Source organism: Struthio camelus, chromosome 3, assembly GCF_040807025.1.
Source record: "Struthio camelus isolate bStrCam1 chromosome 3, bStrCam1.hap1, whole genome shotgun sequence".
Taxonomy (NCBI): Eukaryota; Metazoa; Chordata; class Aves; order Struthioniformes; family Struthionidae; genus Struthio; species Struthio camelus.
Genome location: NC_090944.1, coordinates 74,479,602 through 74,495,750, shown reverse-complemented (window position 1 = coordinate 74,495,750; position 16,149 = coordinate 74,479,602). Strand labels below are relative to the sequence as shown.

At 41.5% G+C, this 16,149-nt stretch overlaps 1 protein-coding gene across 1 annotated transcript in view; it reads left to right on the top strand.

The window, feature by feature from the left end:
* Window positions 1-11,237: 11,237 nt before the first annotated feature.
* OLIG3 (oligodendrocyte transcription factor 3) overlaps window positions 11,238-16,149 on the top strand; it is a 29,849-nt gene continuing 24,937 nt past the window's right edge. The window contains 2 exon segments of the mRNA XM_068936455.1: window positions 11,238-11,311; window positions 13,089-13,225. The gene's annotated coding sequence lies outside the window, so the exon portion shown is untranslated.

The window sequence follows — 16,149 nt, the reverse complement described above, 5'->3', positions numbered from 1 at the left end:
TTAATAACACAGCTCCGCAGACCGCCTAGCAGGCCCTTACTGATACAGCTAGGCAATTCGATAGTTACTTTATTGCTAGGTTTATCTAAAGTGACTGTAATGTTTCTGGATAAAAATTTTCCAGGAAAAAAATTAACTACCTCAAATTTTAACTGCATATTTTTCTTTGATTTCACTTGATTTTTATGCTCCTAGGAAATTTTTGTTTGGGAAGGGGAAAGGAGGGAAGGACTGTGGCCTAAGTCATTGACTGAAGAGTTTGGACTCCCTTTCATAATTAAAAACAGCTGAAATGGGCCCTTCATCATCATTAAGGACCCAATTGTATCATTACTGAATAAGGGATGGTGCCTAACTGGAGTGCCCCACGAGCACTGCAGCATCCAAGAATGAGAAAATCCTGTTTGCATCCCTGATCCTCCCGAAGGCTTGGGCTTGTCCTCACAGGAGAAATCCTTGCTCTTTTCCTAACAGGGACTTCTCTTTTTATACAAATATCACCCAGGAGAGGGTAGATGGGAAGAGATGTGGTTAGGTAGCAGAGAGTAGGTTTAAGGTTCCACTCACTTGCTGCCATGGTACAAAGGGAAAATAGCAACATCATTAAACCACCATTGATCTAATCCCTGTAGCAGATATTTCCTGCAGGAAAATAAAGGGACTTTTTTACCCTGGGCCAGCCAGCTGAGCCACAATGGTGTCTTTAAGTGACTTCTGACTGAATATATTGACTTGCAGAAATAGTGACATAGAGAAGTGAACATACAGAAAAAGGAAGTCTATTTAAAGAAAGATAATAAATGGAGGCAGATATCCCATGTTACAACAAGCAAGTTACTTGCTCTAGCGGGTCCTTGGTAGCAGACACTAAAATAAAGCGGCAGTGGAAATCACACACACAGAAGTTATCCTGTAGGTTTTCTTCTTGTCCTTTAGTCTATCCCTCATATATCCTTAAAAGCTGGAGGTCTTGTTCATTTTAATCCTCAACATTGGAACTCTTCTGCCTGTACTAGCATATTCTGTCCCCATTGTCACCATGAAGTGTAACAACACCAGCGCTGACAATGGCTTATTAGCTGATTTATAGGGGTAAATCAGGGGTAAATTGAGCCCTTCTTTAGAAAGCCTTGAGTTCACAATGCCAAGATATGCTGAACATAAAACTCATGTGGGCGGAAAAGAGGGATCAGAACAATACTGACACTGTGTGGAGCAAAGTTATAGACACTGTCACATAATCTCAGGAGGTCTGTGAAGAAAACACAGCATGTAGTGTGGTGGAATGGTACGTAGCACAGTATCAGCTATTGTGTTGGCTCAGAAACATGTAAGTATTTCTGTGGAAAAAAATAAAACAAAACATAAAATATTCATTTTCAGTGCAGGGGAGGATAACTTAGGGAGAGCTTTTATTAAACCCAAACTCAAGTTTCAAGTTTGATTTTATTCTTAAAAAAAGAAAACATAAAATTTGAAAGAGAGAGAAAATGTGTATTGGTTTTTTTGGATCACTTTTTTTTTTGCAAAAATTAACCATTTTAACAAATTCTAGAAATCATACTTGTTTTCATTTCAGCATTTAAGAATGTACTATATATTTAGTAACTATAAATAAAGACATATATAAATGAATTTTAGACTTATACATTTATAAATATGCATATATATAAAATAAGGCTATCCATCAGAGCAATGCATGCATCCTAGAAAGAGCCAGGCTATACTCTGAAAAGCTCTTGATGCAAAAGACAGACAAGCAATGGAGCTGAGCAGGAGAGGGAAACCACATCCTATAGTCCGTTAAAGTGACATCAAGAGCCACAATTTTTAAAGTGATAATCCATGTGCCAGTCTTACAGAAAGGCTGGCAATAAAACCAGGCTGCTTTTTTAACCTGTAACTTCACATTAGGAACTGAGGATTTCCATGCCTAAGGTTATACTGTGCTGGAAGACTTTTCTCAAAAAATTTCAGCCTGTTAGAAGCAATGAAAAAATAAGTTGTATTCATGTTACAGGAATCTTAATTTTCTAGAAATCTTTTGTTGCCATATTTTGAAGCTCTGATAACCTTCGTTGCTGTGTCGAGACTGTGGAGCACACAGAATCTGAGGCAGGTCACTGCCTGGGGACAGTGGGTAGATGCATGTGCCCAGATCCAGGAGCTGAGAAACATTCCATTGTCCAACAATAGCCTGCATGGGATTTTGCAGACAATTGTATGCCCTGTCCATAGAGAAAAGAATAACAACCAGCCTGGGAGAAGTTATTAGCCTAGGAGAAGACTTAGACTTGAGAGAGAAGTTCCTCAGACCTTCTGTAGGCACTAGTCGCTGTCAGGGCATAGCTGAATAGGAGTTTTCTTGCAGCTGGAGCCCCAGGCAGATGCAGGCTGCACGTAGGCACTAAGCTGCTCTCAATAGTCGCGTCTGCGTTCAGAGCCATAGGGAGGAGGTAGCTCCTAATTCAAGTTCAGACTTGGCTAAAGACAGGCCTGGAGGGCGAAGGAATGACAAGGAGTGGAGATAGGACAGAGGCATGGAAGAAAGGGGATTATGAAAAAAAGTTGCAACGAGCGCTTGGATAAGGGACATGGGGAGGAAGACTGAGACTGCAGCCAGTGGGAACAGTGAATAAGGGCAGAAGAGGAAGGAAATGACTGGAGACCAAGATACGGTGGGGAACCAACTGAGGGAACAAGGTTGTTGGACAGATTGGAAGGGTGATACGAATGAGCAGAAATGGAGACTTGCTAGGGGAGGAGAATGTGGCCTGAAATCAGGATCAAGGAAATAGGGAAGATACAGGTCAGATGGACAGAGGTTGGGAGATATGCCACAAAAGCTGCCAGGCTTAGCCAGATGGAGCAGTAGATCTCAGAGGCCAGACAGGGCCTCAACCTTCTGGAGTCATTTTGCTTCTTTGTCACCAAAAAATACCAGTGGGACTCACTGGCAGAACCTCCAGCCTCCTCTTGTGCTAAGACAAACCAAGCTGACAGTGTTACTGCTGTAGTGTACTACAGAGCTGAAACATCACATCCTAGCTGTTTCTACACAGCATGAAAATTCAGAAGAGTTCACCATGTAGTTTCTCTTGACACACAGTACTGGCATGTCCTTTCTGAACCCCACAAAAATGGTGAGACACCTCTCGTTGGCAGGGCTGGGTGAAGATTTTGCTGCTGCAACCGCTGAGCATCAGAGACCCCTCCCCCCCCGCCAATGGGAACAGTCCACTAGCTCAAGGGCTGGGGGTCTGCTTAGCTAGAGTATGGGGGGACAGGAAGCTCATCTCCTTGGCAGTATAACTGCAAGCGGCTTCGTATGCAATGAAGCAAACTGAGCAGCCACACAGTTGTTACAATACCAGTCTGTGCAGCACTGGCAGCATCTTTTTTGCAGAGTAAACTTGCTTCAGCCAAATGCAAACTAGTAGTTTGTACACAATCTGAAGAGGCAGCCTTTGTCCTGTAGATGAACAGGTTATAGAGCTCTAGCATTTGTAAATGTTTGATTAGTGTTTTAACTCAGCCATCCATGTAAAATGAGCAAACAAACCTAAACACCAAAATATTTCAAAGTATTGTTCTCTACGAACACAGCCATAGTAAGAACAGGATGCATCAGCTTGAAAGACTGCCCCTTTTATGACCTAGGACATCCTTTTCAAACTAACCAGCGCATCTTCTCTCAAGAGATGCAGGATTATTTAGCAAGCAGAGTGATCTCATGGTGTAGTCTGTAAGAGAAGCCAGAGAGAAAAGTGTGCACACATATATGCATATACACATAAGGGTTATGGATAATTTTTTTTCTGTACATTTATGTTTATTCTAGGGGATTTCTAAAAGTAGTCACACTTTTGATTTAATAGGAGAACTCTTTTGGAGGACTAAGGTAGTATAGTCAGCTCACCTGTCACTATTATGCATAAGTTCCATCTGAAAACATCAGCATTTGTGGAACTCCTTGCTTCCAGTAAGATAAGGTTTCTAGCCTAGGTGATTGCAAGAAAATATAGGAAAGTGGGAACCACTGGGCTCAAAATCCAAAAGAAAGTGAGAATAACCCATGTATCGCTTAAAAATAACCTATGATTTAAATAAATTGTATATCTGTGTGGGTTTAACTGATGCTGTGTCAGTACCTGGGGTGATGTGCAATGGACTCTCTTTTATCCCCTCACTATTTAGACAGCATTCATAATTCATGATGTCAGTCTGGCCTAGGAGCTGAGCTGAGCTCTGGGCATCCAGACTGGGTGCCCTGGATCCTGCCGCATCAGGGAATCTCCTTGTGGGGCAGCGTGGGTGAGGCTGCTCAGCTGGCTGAGTGCTTCTGCAGAGCCTTTGCAAGGAGGCTGGCTAGGAATGCCCTCGCACCCATCAGTCCAAAGGGATGATCTGGACAACTATAGCAGCTGCCAAACAGATGTTTGCAGGGACCTGTTGAGAGACTCAGTAAAAAAAATGGAAATTCCTGCAGCTGCGTAGCTTTGAAGATAAAGTCTGGTTACTCTCAGGCTGGCAAGAACCTGATTACTGATCTTACCATACCACTGCCGCTTCTCTTTGCTGCTACTCGTCTTTGCAACTAATACTGACTAAGCAGTGGATATTCTGGCTAGTTCCTTTATGCATAATAGATACCAACATTTCCTTTCCTTTTTGTGATGCATGCACAGTATGCATAGTATGATTCTCTGCATCACAGGCTTATACTGTTAGGCAATCTTGTATATCTGGAGTGTTTTTTTTAGCTAACTTGCTTGCAGACGGAGGGTGCAAAGGAGTAGCAGATCACTCACCACTGATCTTAGCCTATGGGACATTCCTTTGAAAGCCCAAGGTGGTATCTGGTATTTTTAACAGTTCAGCTACAGAGACTTAGAAAACGAGAACGGCAGTTTCCCTTTAAGCTCTCAGGATACCAAATATTACTTCATGAGGCGTATCTTCGTTGTAAACTCTATCAGAGGTTTATGAGGGATTTTTACAGAGCAGAGGATGTCATGGACAAGAGACAAATAACTCTGGATTTTGATCAAGAGCGGGCCTGGTAATCCAAAATAAATCCCTTTACTAGTGCAATCTTCTGCATGAAAAAAGGGGGAAAAAGGGAGGAGGAAGGAAAACATCCCACCATTTTTGCTGCAGAGAATAGTTTCCCATATGTTATAATAAAATATTAATTAATTATAGCTTTTCTGGCACTGGCTCTGTCACCAAAGTGAAAATTTGTTTGAAAGTTTCTCTGAGACCAACTGCAGTCCAGAGCAGTCATGCTTTCCTCAGCAGTGGACCTGTTTTCTCTCCCTAGCTGCGCTCTGCATCATCTACCTCATTTGAAATGTTAACAGAAGGGACAAAAGAGATGGTCTTTAAACTGGCCCTTGCCATCTATGTGAACATAGCTACTTAGAGCACTCGCCAGGTTTTGCTGTCGACTGGTGACCAATTTAAAACCTCAAAGGGAGTAAAATAGTCAGCTGTGAAAGAACTAGGAGCTCAGCACAGCCCTAGTCTGCCTTGGCAGGGAGACGATCACTTTGGACCCTCTCTGCTGAGGGCGAAGCCTGCGAGGGAGGACAAGTGGGTCTCACCTGTGCACCTGAGGGTGCCAAACCTGCTGGAGAGAGCACAAGTGGTTGGTCTGATGCTTGCGTGGGCTTCGCTAAAGCGTAGCAAGGAGTGAGTTTCCAAATGTTTAAAAAAATCCACGTCGAGGGCGTCAGCAGGGGGTTAATGCAAGCCTGGGTTGCCACAACACTAGAGGCATTCACAGAAGAGGCCTGCAGTTGCTGCATAGGCACATTTGGCCCACGTTTCCAAAGAGGCCGTATCTGTTACTGCAGAGGAGTACACTGCCTGCCACTGTTGGGCTATTAGTATGGAAATGAGGCATGTGTGTGACAGGTGGCCTTACAACCAACACAATTAACTTTCTCCATTAGCTGAAGCACTGACAAAACAGATGCAGCATCAATAAGCACCAAAAAACCCACAAACACTGAATAGGAATGACACGTTGCACACCCCTATTATTTATAAGGAGGAACAGCATAATTTCTTCGGCACACAGCGGTGAGGAGGAGGTGATCGGTTTTTCTTCCCTGATTATGATGTTTGTTTGCTTCATTATAATTATTATTTTAATCTTGAACTTCACAGAAATGTCACCGCGGACCTTAAAGAGCTCTCAGTGATATACAATGGACTCACGAAGGTTTGTCACAGCTATGAAGTAGGAAGTGCCCAGACCCTTTTCATATAAAATAAATCAAGTTGCCTAAGACCAGATCCGGGAACTCCAGGCTCTGAACTAGAGAGAATTGCTTCCAAGCCCTTTGGTATGGTGCATTTTAGCTGCCTGTGACAACACCACCAAGGACGTTAAGGTGGAGCAGCTGTTCATATCCTTGAACTGAGTTAAAAGGGCTTGTGACTCAGCTGAAAACATGGGATTGGGGAAGATCACTCGGCATATTAGATTTCAGCAGAGGAAGCAAAGGAACATGTCATGTTGGCTTGAAAGAAAAGCAGTTAGATTTCTTAACCGAGAAATAAATTTAAACAGGGTCTTAGATGGTTTTTATTTTAAACTTTCTGAGCTTTTTTCAGTTAGGCAGTTACTCCTGACAATGGGATTGAACCACACTGGGGATTTAAATAAGAGTAACAACTTGAACTGTCTGAAACACAGAATTGTAATGTAGTAACAAAAAATTTCCATAGCAGCCTCCTAATGTCAGCTGGTGCCTCCTGAAATATTTAGAGATACACTGAGTTGCATCCTTGGCAGGTGTAAACACTCGTCGGTCCTTTGGCTCCACTGGCTTACAGTAGAGCTTTTCCCAGGTTAAATCCGTTGTAGATCCCATCCTGTACTGTCCCAGTGTAGAAATGTCCTAGAACGGAGAGTGTTAGCTGCCAGGTCACACTGACAGTGAGCTATTTCGTTATGTATAACTCCAGTTAGGAGAATGTCTGTGTAGATAAAGCATCCAGTCTATAAATCGGCCCAATATAACCATAATTAAAATTGAATGGCCTTCTTTCACTGGCCTATGAATTGATCAATTGGAGTCAAAACCACATGCCTTTTTGTTGCTTCAACATACACGGCAGTAGTGGTAAATGCATGTTCAATATGCCATTTTGATAGTCCCTTCAGGTCACAGCTGGCAATTAACATGCTCAAACCCTCGCAGCCCATGTCAGGTATGTGTTGCAAACATGAGTTTCCAGGTCTCTGAATGGTCATGAATTAAATTAAAGCTAATCTCAGTTTCAGGGGAAAAAAAAAAAACCAAGCACAGCAACCATATTTACTATGGTATTCACTGCTGTCTTCTTTAGCTTAGAGAAACTGAACATGGTTTCCTCTATCTAGTTTTTTACACCTCACCTGTGTGCGGGGACATTTTTATACTTAGATTAGATTCCCCAAGACCAATGGTATATATATGCAGCAGATAGACATTTCTGGACTTTTTATGCCAAGGTGCCAATAAAAATTGAAGAATAGTTGTAAAATGCTTCGTTTTATTAAAAGACTGTAGTACAGAACTGCTATTGGTAATATCCTCTGGGATGCTAGTCCTATACAATTTCCTTGAGGGCTTTTCATTGGGTGTGCTCGGTTTAGGATGAGATGAGAAACTGCAGTCTGGATTGTGGAGACCAGCGCTGTACGATGTACAAGCTGCATCAGGCTGGCTAACTTCTGAGGTGCTAACTTGCTTTCTGACTATCTGAATGTCTTGCAGTATCTTCAAGTGCATACAGAATTCTTCCCCAAGTACAATGCTTCTACAGTTTCTGAATTTTGCAACAAAAAAAAAGCAGTATTTCAGCCAGCTCTAAAGCAAGCCAGTGTGTATTCACAGTTATGGACAAATATTATTTTAAAAACAGAGCTGGGGTTACAGAGAGAGGTGATAGCTAGTAGTTTGCCTGGCCCTGAGCCAGGCATTATTGATGAAAACAGCTGCATTATTTGGGGAGGGCATTAGGAGGCATCTGAAATCTAGATCAAAAACCTGTTTTCCAGCTACGTTTCACAGATGTAGACTTGGAGACAGCAGAATTTTTCCTGACAGGATTTGTGAAAGGAAGGCCTACACCAGACTCACAGTGGAAAGCATGAAATCTTACCTAGAAAGAAGTAACTGTCGCTCCATAATAATTATATGAGCTGTTAATTTTATTATTTTGTGTGGTGCATACATACATACCATGAAAGACCCCACTATTAAAGTGTAGTTTAATTGACTTCACTGAATTATGGGACAATCCAAAGCACAAAAACCTACTAATCTAATCAGATGCCCTTAGATATGCCATCTCCTTATCATTTCACTGTAGAGCCCATTTCTAGCTTTGGTATGTCAGTGCCTGGACCGTCTAGCTTCATTCTAACAACCCTAATTAGTAACCCCTACCACATAAAGCTATCTGCTCTTTCCTTTTTAACACCATCTCATCTACCTGACCAGCTAATAGCTCTCAACAAGTAGGTGTTAATGAAGTGGCTTAAATGGGGGTGCCTCCAGGGAGAGCACAGTGAAGGTAGGTTGATCTTAATGGGAAATTCCCATTTTACTTCCTCACTGTGACTAAGTACTTGCAGCTGAGTGACTGATAGTGGAGGCAGAAAGCCATTTTTCTCAGATCAGGAAGCCTCTGCAGTGGTTCTGTGGCACTTCAGCTTTAGCATGGGTGGCTGGGATCTGGATGCAATCACAACTTAAATTTCATGGTTCCTCCTGTTTTCACTCACTGGCAAACATCATATGAAAGATGTGTGTTGATTAGTTCCACCTGATGGGCTTTGCCAATTTTACGGGTATGATGTCTCTGTGCAAAGACTGTACTGCTCATAGCCTTTTCAAAGGGAAAGGAGGATTATTAGAAAGCGTCCCCCTGTCCCCGCCCCCCCACCACAAAGAAAGTTTTTGTGACGTAACAGCCACTTGTTCACATGTGCATGTGGAAATACCCTTTTCAGTAAACGTTCTTAGAAAAGCAAGCAAAGAAGACAAGTGACTAGGGCAGAACCAAAAGCTACTTAGCACTGACTCAGATATAGGTAATTGTTCCCATTATTTGTCCAGCTGGAATCATAACCTTTCCTAAAAAGCTCTTTTGGTGCCAACTCATTTGCTTGTTTTGCTGCATCCCAAAGGTGTCTTTTTACTTGAGTTTGAAGAAGTCAGCAAATTTTATGGAACAGTCATCAAGCCAAGTCAGCAGGAAATATGTGGACATGGATGTGTTTGTATGTGTGCGTACCTGGCTTCTTATGTAGGTATTTAAATATCTGTAACTGTTTTTTCCCTGTTGAAAAATAAGAAGTCAGGAATTTTTTGACCTCGGAGCTAGAAACCATTGAAATGTTCTGGCTTTTTAAACAACTACATTTTAAGTAACAGAGGTTCTTAGTGACATATTTAGAATGGACTTAAGCACTCTTACTAAAAAAGGAAATCGGCTGATTATCTAAGCATATTTGACCCATAGGTAGTTTAAAACATCAAAAGTTTTATTAAGATCCTCTCCATTTCTTAGAGCTCTTATTTAACCTTTCCTATCACACTGCCTCCATGGTTAATGCTGATTTTTTTTTTACTGAGTTAGCTTATACTACAAGGAAAAATTAATTTCAGGACATATCTTCAGATTTACCTTGTTAGCATAATGGGATGAGGCACTGGCACCTTGATAAACTCTCTACATTTTGTTCTATTTGCTTTAGTCAAAAATTGACTCTGAGGAGAGAGCTATTAGGAGGTGGATGGCAGATTTCTGCCAGTCCCATTCTTCTTCTTCTGCTCTGACATTTGCTTGATTTTGTGTGTTTGGTTTCCCATCCCATAGTAAGAGGTAGAAGGGGGAGCAGAATTCTGTCTTTGCAAGAGGCTAACACTCCTCAGACGCCTTCAGAAATATTTTGTCTTGGTAATCTCTTATAATATCCTCAGACAGGTGCTGCCCTGAAGGTGCACTTCAGTGGAAGGAGCAGGTGGGTGGCAGATCTGACACAGGCCTACAGGAGACAGATGCCCTTCCGGAAAACCTGTCCTAAAGCCTCTTAAATGGATTAGATGCTTATGTGCAGGCAACTGTATTGCATCCCTTAGTCCCAGCAAGAGTCATGAGATCATGAGAATTAGAGCAGTGATTCTGCTCTTAGGTAATTAATATGAAATATAGACGCAGTCACTGACTAAAAGACAGTAAAAAAAAAAAATGGGGCTGAAGCACAGTCATAGTAAAGAATAAGATAAAAGCTTAGGTACTTTTTCCAAGGTAAGGAGAAATGGATTGCAATAAATACCAGGTAAATCCCTTCTCCTACTTGCCATAGTAAAACTTCTTCAAAGGAGACTTCTTCGATGCATAGTTAAGCTGTGGAACTTCTTGCTACAGGATGTTACAGGTACCAGAGTCTTACCTGAGATCAGAAAGCAGCTAGGCAAATTCACAGAAGAAAAAAAAACATTAAAAGCTATTATACAAGGCAATATGAGGAAATTGCTTTTGTTAAGAATCCCCTAGAGCAGCACAGAACTGCACAGTGACATAGTACTGCATTTTAGCTCTTCTATCCTTCTTTAAGCATCAGCTCTTGGTCATTCTTCTAGATGTATACTGGTCTAGATGTATCTTGGGTCTCACCCAGAACGCCCATTATTATGTTTTTGATCTGCCTTTCACAATGTTTGGATCATAATATGCATGCTGTGTTTGAGATGCATGTCTAAATCCAGGATTCCTTTGGAGAAAGAAAAAAAAAAAAGGATTATATGAGTCATGAATACAGGTGCAGAATGGTTGTGTCTCTCATACACCTCCTCCAATAGGCAGTTTTAAGGTATGGAGGTGCTCTTGAAGTTCCATTCATTTTAATCTCAGTTCGTTTAAGTTAAATTAAGTTACGGTCATGAATTATTTGTAGCTCCGGAACCAAAAAGCTTTTGGTTAATGCAGTCATTCCACTTCAGTTATGAAGTCTTCTTTGGAAACAATTGCAAGTAGGAAGAAACCAGCATCTCTGTTCCTCTTTCACTGATAACATTGTAAGATGGGCCCCACTGAAGTCCATTTAGGTACAGCTTTATAAAGCTTGGACACAGGAGGGGACAGGCAATATTCATGTAATGGTAGACAGGGGCAGTAATGGTTGTGTTTCTTTCTTTACAGCTCATTTGTGGGAAAATGCAACAGCTGAAAAACTGCTGAGCCTGAACTGGAAAACTCAGTGGGTGCCTGATCCAAAGCCTCTTGGAGTCGGCTGAAGCTTGAGGTAGCAAACAATTCTGTGTGAGGGGGCTTTGCTGGTTTGGGATAAAAATATTCAAAACGCAATTTCGAGCAGGAACATGAGGGAAGGCTTTTCTTCAATCTGCAACCTCCACTTCCTCTTCTCTCAGTTTTTATATCTTCTCTGAAACTATGGGACAGTATGTTGGATTTACAGTACCTGTGACCAAGCTACAAAACAAATGTCTGTGCACTTCAAGTATCTGAGGCTTTATTTTCTGTCATGCAAAATAAAGGGCCTGCTTAACCTCAGAAAGCAAGGGGAAAGTAAATGGAACTAATGGGAAAGGTGCATCAGTGTGACCTAACTCCATTGGTTTAACAAGGCTAAAAATGCATGACTCAATTACACAAGAGTTAGCTAATGAGGAATGGGGAAGATGTTACAGTTTAAAACAAATGGCTACTAAATGAATTGGGTGCTGCCTTTCAAATCTATGCCATTCAACAAAAACCTGGCAAGACATTTTCTTCACAGGATATGAATCATCCGAAATAAAAAAAGCAAGACTAGGGCCACCTACATTCAGAGTTTGTACAGTATGACCTTAAGGCCCAACATCTACCAGAAGTTGAGTAGCAAAAGGCCAAGCTCCACAGAATAAAAGGGCTTACATCAGTATTAAATAATTCTCTCTTAGAGATGCAAATTTCTAATTAGTTACTGTGGAAACTGTAGAGGCCTGGAAGTAAGCCCTGCACAATGAGAATGAGAGTTTACTTTTTTGATTTACTGCAGGGCTGCAGTAGTCGAGGGAGGGCTGAGAGGGGGAAATAAATTCATTGCTTTTAACATGACAACAGAATAAAGTGCAGCAGCAGAAGTGACTTTGTTTTGTGTGCTGCTGCTGCTGTTACAGATCCCAGAGGAGCTTTATGTGACATAGTCTCACTTAAAATGTCTTGCAGGAATTGTAAAATGCTTTGTTTACAAACAAGTGACTTTCTGAACACCCTCACTTGTTGCAGCCCTAGCAAAGCTCTGGGACTCTATTTTTCAAAGCAAGCAGGAGCTAGGGGTGCCTTCTTTTTGTTAGGTAACCAGACCTGAATGTCAAAGCATAGCATTTCTGAAAATCAAGTCTTCCTAACTGGACCTGTGCTGAGCACTAAAAAAGTCCCATTGGAAATTCTTTTAGGATTTTGAATTTAAACTAGACTAGAAATCGCTTGTTAATTAGTTCTTTGCCTTATTTTCTATATTTCTATTTTACTTTACTTGAATTATTTAGTTTAAAACTGTAGAATAATTACAGTTCTACAGGCATGTGGTCTGTGCGTCTCATCCTGTATGCTCTAGAGTACACAGGGAGCCAGTGGCCCCCAGTTCTTATATAAACCATCAGTATTTGAGGTGCTTCATTCCTCACACATTCAGGCACCACCACCATCTTCAGTTTTTTCAGGGTAGTGTATATTAATACGGAGCAATTGCAAACCCAAAAAGAAAATTAACACATAAACGTCTTCATGTGCCAGTAGTAACACTAGTTATTTTAGCAGGGACCAGCTCAAAGTGTGTGAGGTGATTTAGATATATTCCTTGTCAGAAATAAGTAGCATTGCTGAATATACAGCAGCTGAATTCAGGGCTGGCTGGAACAGGGAACTGAGAATACAGCAGAATATAAAATAGGGAAGGAAAGAAAAAGATATTTTGCTGTAATACCTATATAAGATGTTTTACTCTTTTGTGGTCTCCTCTCTCTGCCCCTTCTGGCTGTCAGTTAAAAGAAAACATGTTTTTTGCTTTTTTGCAGAGCTTGGGCTCGGACACAGGGCATCACTGCAGGGTCTGCTCCGACTCCTGATGCCCGCTCGTCAGCCCTCTTGTCACTGAGGACGTCCCGGCTCTGCAGGGAGCTGCGCTCAGGCAGAATTCAGAGCAACGGGGAAGGTAGGAACGGATGAGGACTGAAGTGTTGAGGGACGCTGTTAACAGTTTGTTAGTAGGAGAAAAGAGAGGGACGATCATAGACTGATGGGACTTGCTGTGAGAAGCCTCTTCTTTTGGTGCTGGTAGCTGTTTTAAAGAGATAAATCATTTCTTTTTAAACCTAGCCAAGGAAATACACCTCTCTGAGCCAGCCACAGGCAGTAGGTGTTTTACCATCTAACCAAGGAGATGTCAGCATCAGGAAGATTGAAAACACTAGTTGGCTTGGTGGATTACAGCTTGGGCCACAGCCAAAGCAAAGGATTGATACATTACTGCTTGGTAGTTGTTACAGAAGGCTAGCTTCAGCAGAGGTAGAAAGATTAGCTTAGCCATGATAAGAGAAGCACTCTTTCTCCTTGCAGGTCACAGACTGACAACTCTAAATTCATTTCATTTGGACCATGCCCTGTTTTACTTCCATCTCGATATGCTCCAGAAATTTCTGAAGCAGGGAACTGCTAACGCTGAAATGATAAGAAGCTGTCATTTTACTTTTATGCATTTTTCCAAGTATGCAGCTGAAAGCTTACGGATAACACAGACAAGGCAAAATAGGAAGCTAAGAATCACGATCCTGTGATTTGACTGTGCCATACTGCACCAGAAAAGTGAAAATACTTCAAACTGATACAGTTTTTCCTAGCATGATTCTAGATCAGCATCTATGCAGAATTTCAGGATCTGTACCCTGAGCTATTGCTACTGAATACTCTGTCCTCATGAAGGCCATCTCTAGGGCTGGAACTGATGATGTGTGGCCCACTACAGCCTCCTTACCTTTGCAGCTAGTGCAGGGATAGAATTTGCCCAGATGTGACTCTAGAATTTTGAATATAAATGGTCTGGACACCATTTTGTGGTGTGTCATGATCATTTCACAGCCATGTTCGATCCTGAATTGTTTTTTATCAGTGACCTTACCTGTCCAACCTCTTCCCTGAATTATGTATTTAGCAAACATACTGGGGCGCAGGGAGCGCTTCGGCACATTTAGGTTATCTGTAATGCTGAAGACATTCTCCGAGTGGCTCTTTTTAATGCTTCTGGCACATCACTCCTCCCAGCAGTTCTGTTACCACCCTGCCATCGTGGCCAGCATGCCATAATGGCCAATTATGAAGCGTATTCTCACTGGCCCTCAGAACGGCACCCAGAATTGTCTGTCAATCCCTTTTAATTGCTGCCAGGGACGAAGCATTTTTATAGCACTTGTTTACTTCATTGCTTCTGTATTAAGTGATTTCTTTACTACTTTGTTACTTCCTTATTCAGTGATTTGTGTTTTCACTGTAGCAAAGTACTGAGTCAGTTACACAGCCTCTCCCAAAGTTAGCTAAATAACTAAGGACCACCATTTGGGTCTCTCTAAAAATAAAAAGGCAGCCTTGCAAGATTTGTAAGTTGATGGAAAGAACAAGACATGAAAAGAAGCATTTTTCTGCATACTTTAGACTCCTCCAGAGCTTTGAAAGGCTAGTGCCAGCAGAGGTGCTCTAGCAATTCCTCAGGTCAAATGCAGCGATATTCCCAAGGAACAATCCCATCAGTCCTCCTGAGAGGCAATGAAAGTAAGGCTCTTCATGTGGGCATTCATGATGGCTTTCTCCAGATCTCTGTCCTTTACATAAGAAGGATGGAGTTCAGATTATATCACTTGTGGGGATCAAGCATCACACGAATGGGGCCATTGAGTTTTTTTCTTTCCTTAACTAAAAGCAAAATGCTATTCCTGGCTGAACAGTGCAAGTAGCTTTGAGGGCTCCTGGAGGTCTTGCTATTCACTCTTTTATGTTTATATTTGATATAAATATGATTATATTTTCTGTCTAAAATATGTGTTTGCATTCCAAATGTCACAGAAACTATTAAAACTGTCAACATCAGTTCTATCCTGGAAGTTATTAGTAAAGAATTGGTCTAAAATACTCCATATTTTTTTATACCAATCCACTGATTCAGCTGAATTGACATTTTTTTCAGAGTTTGTTCAGAGTTCAGCATTCAAATTCACAAAGTTGCTGATGGAATGAAAGTCTCTGATTAGCTGATCTCTTGGTTCCTCAAAACTTGGAGCTCCCAAAGTGCTCAGATCCTCAGCAGGTCACTTGGATGACTGGCTAGGAGCCAGAAAACCCTGGTATCTTTAGCTTTTGTCGTCTTCTGGTTTCTGTCACAGTCCAGAATTTCAAGATTCTGCATGTGTCCATCAGATGGATTACCTTGGAGCAGGGATTTGATTCCCTTTTGTTTTCTATTGGAGCAGAACCTAGATGTGAAATGAGGTTACTTTTCTCTGACAAGTTCTGCTCCAAAAAACCTGACAATATGGTTTTCCAAGTCTTATATGAACTTTGGGAAATAAATCTTCTATTCTTCCTAGACTGATGTCAGAAATAGTTTACCAAGCCATTTCTACTGAGAAATTAAAAGGAAGGAGAAGAAAGAGGTAAGGAAGAAATATAACTAAAACTCCAGGGTCATGGCCTGACAAATTAAAATTAAGTCTGCTTTCTAAAAATGGATTGGAGAAGTTTTACTTGAAAAATAGTCTTGCAGTGTTGCTGTCCTTGCGTATGTGGGGGGGTGGGGGTGCAATGGATGCAAGAAGAGAGGATCACTTCTCTCACAATGCTAATGCCTTTACTACAACTGTAGAGAGTGATTAAGAATAAAACAACATTTCAATCCATTTTCCTAAGTAACCTTCACTTAAAGAACAGAAAAAATTAAACCAAGACAATAAAACTCTGAGGCAACAGAGGAGGAGAACCGCCAGCCTGTGAAGTCCTAATGCTCATTATAGCTGGTGCATGTTTAGCTTGTAAGGAGGGCTTGGGGAGGAAAGTAATTTAAGCAAACCAACCTGGGCCGTCTTTTCATTC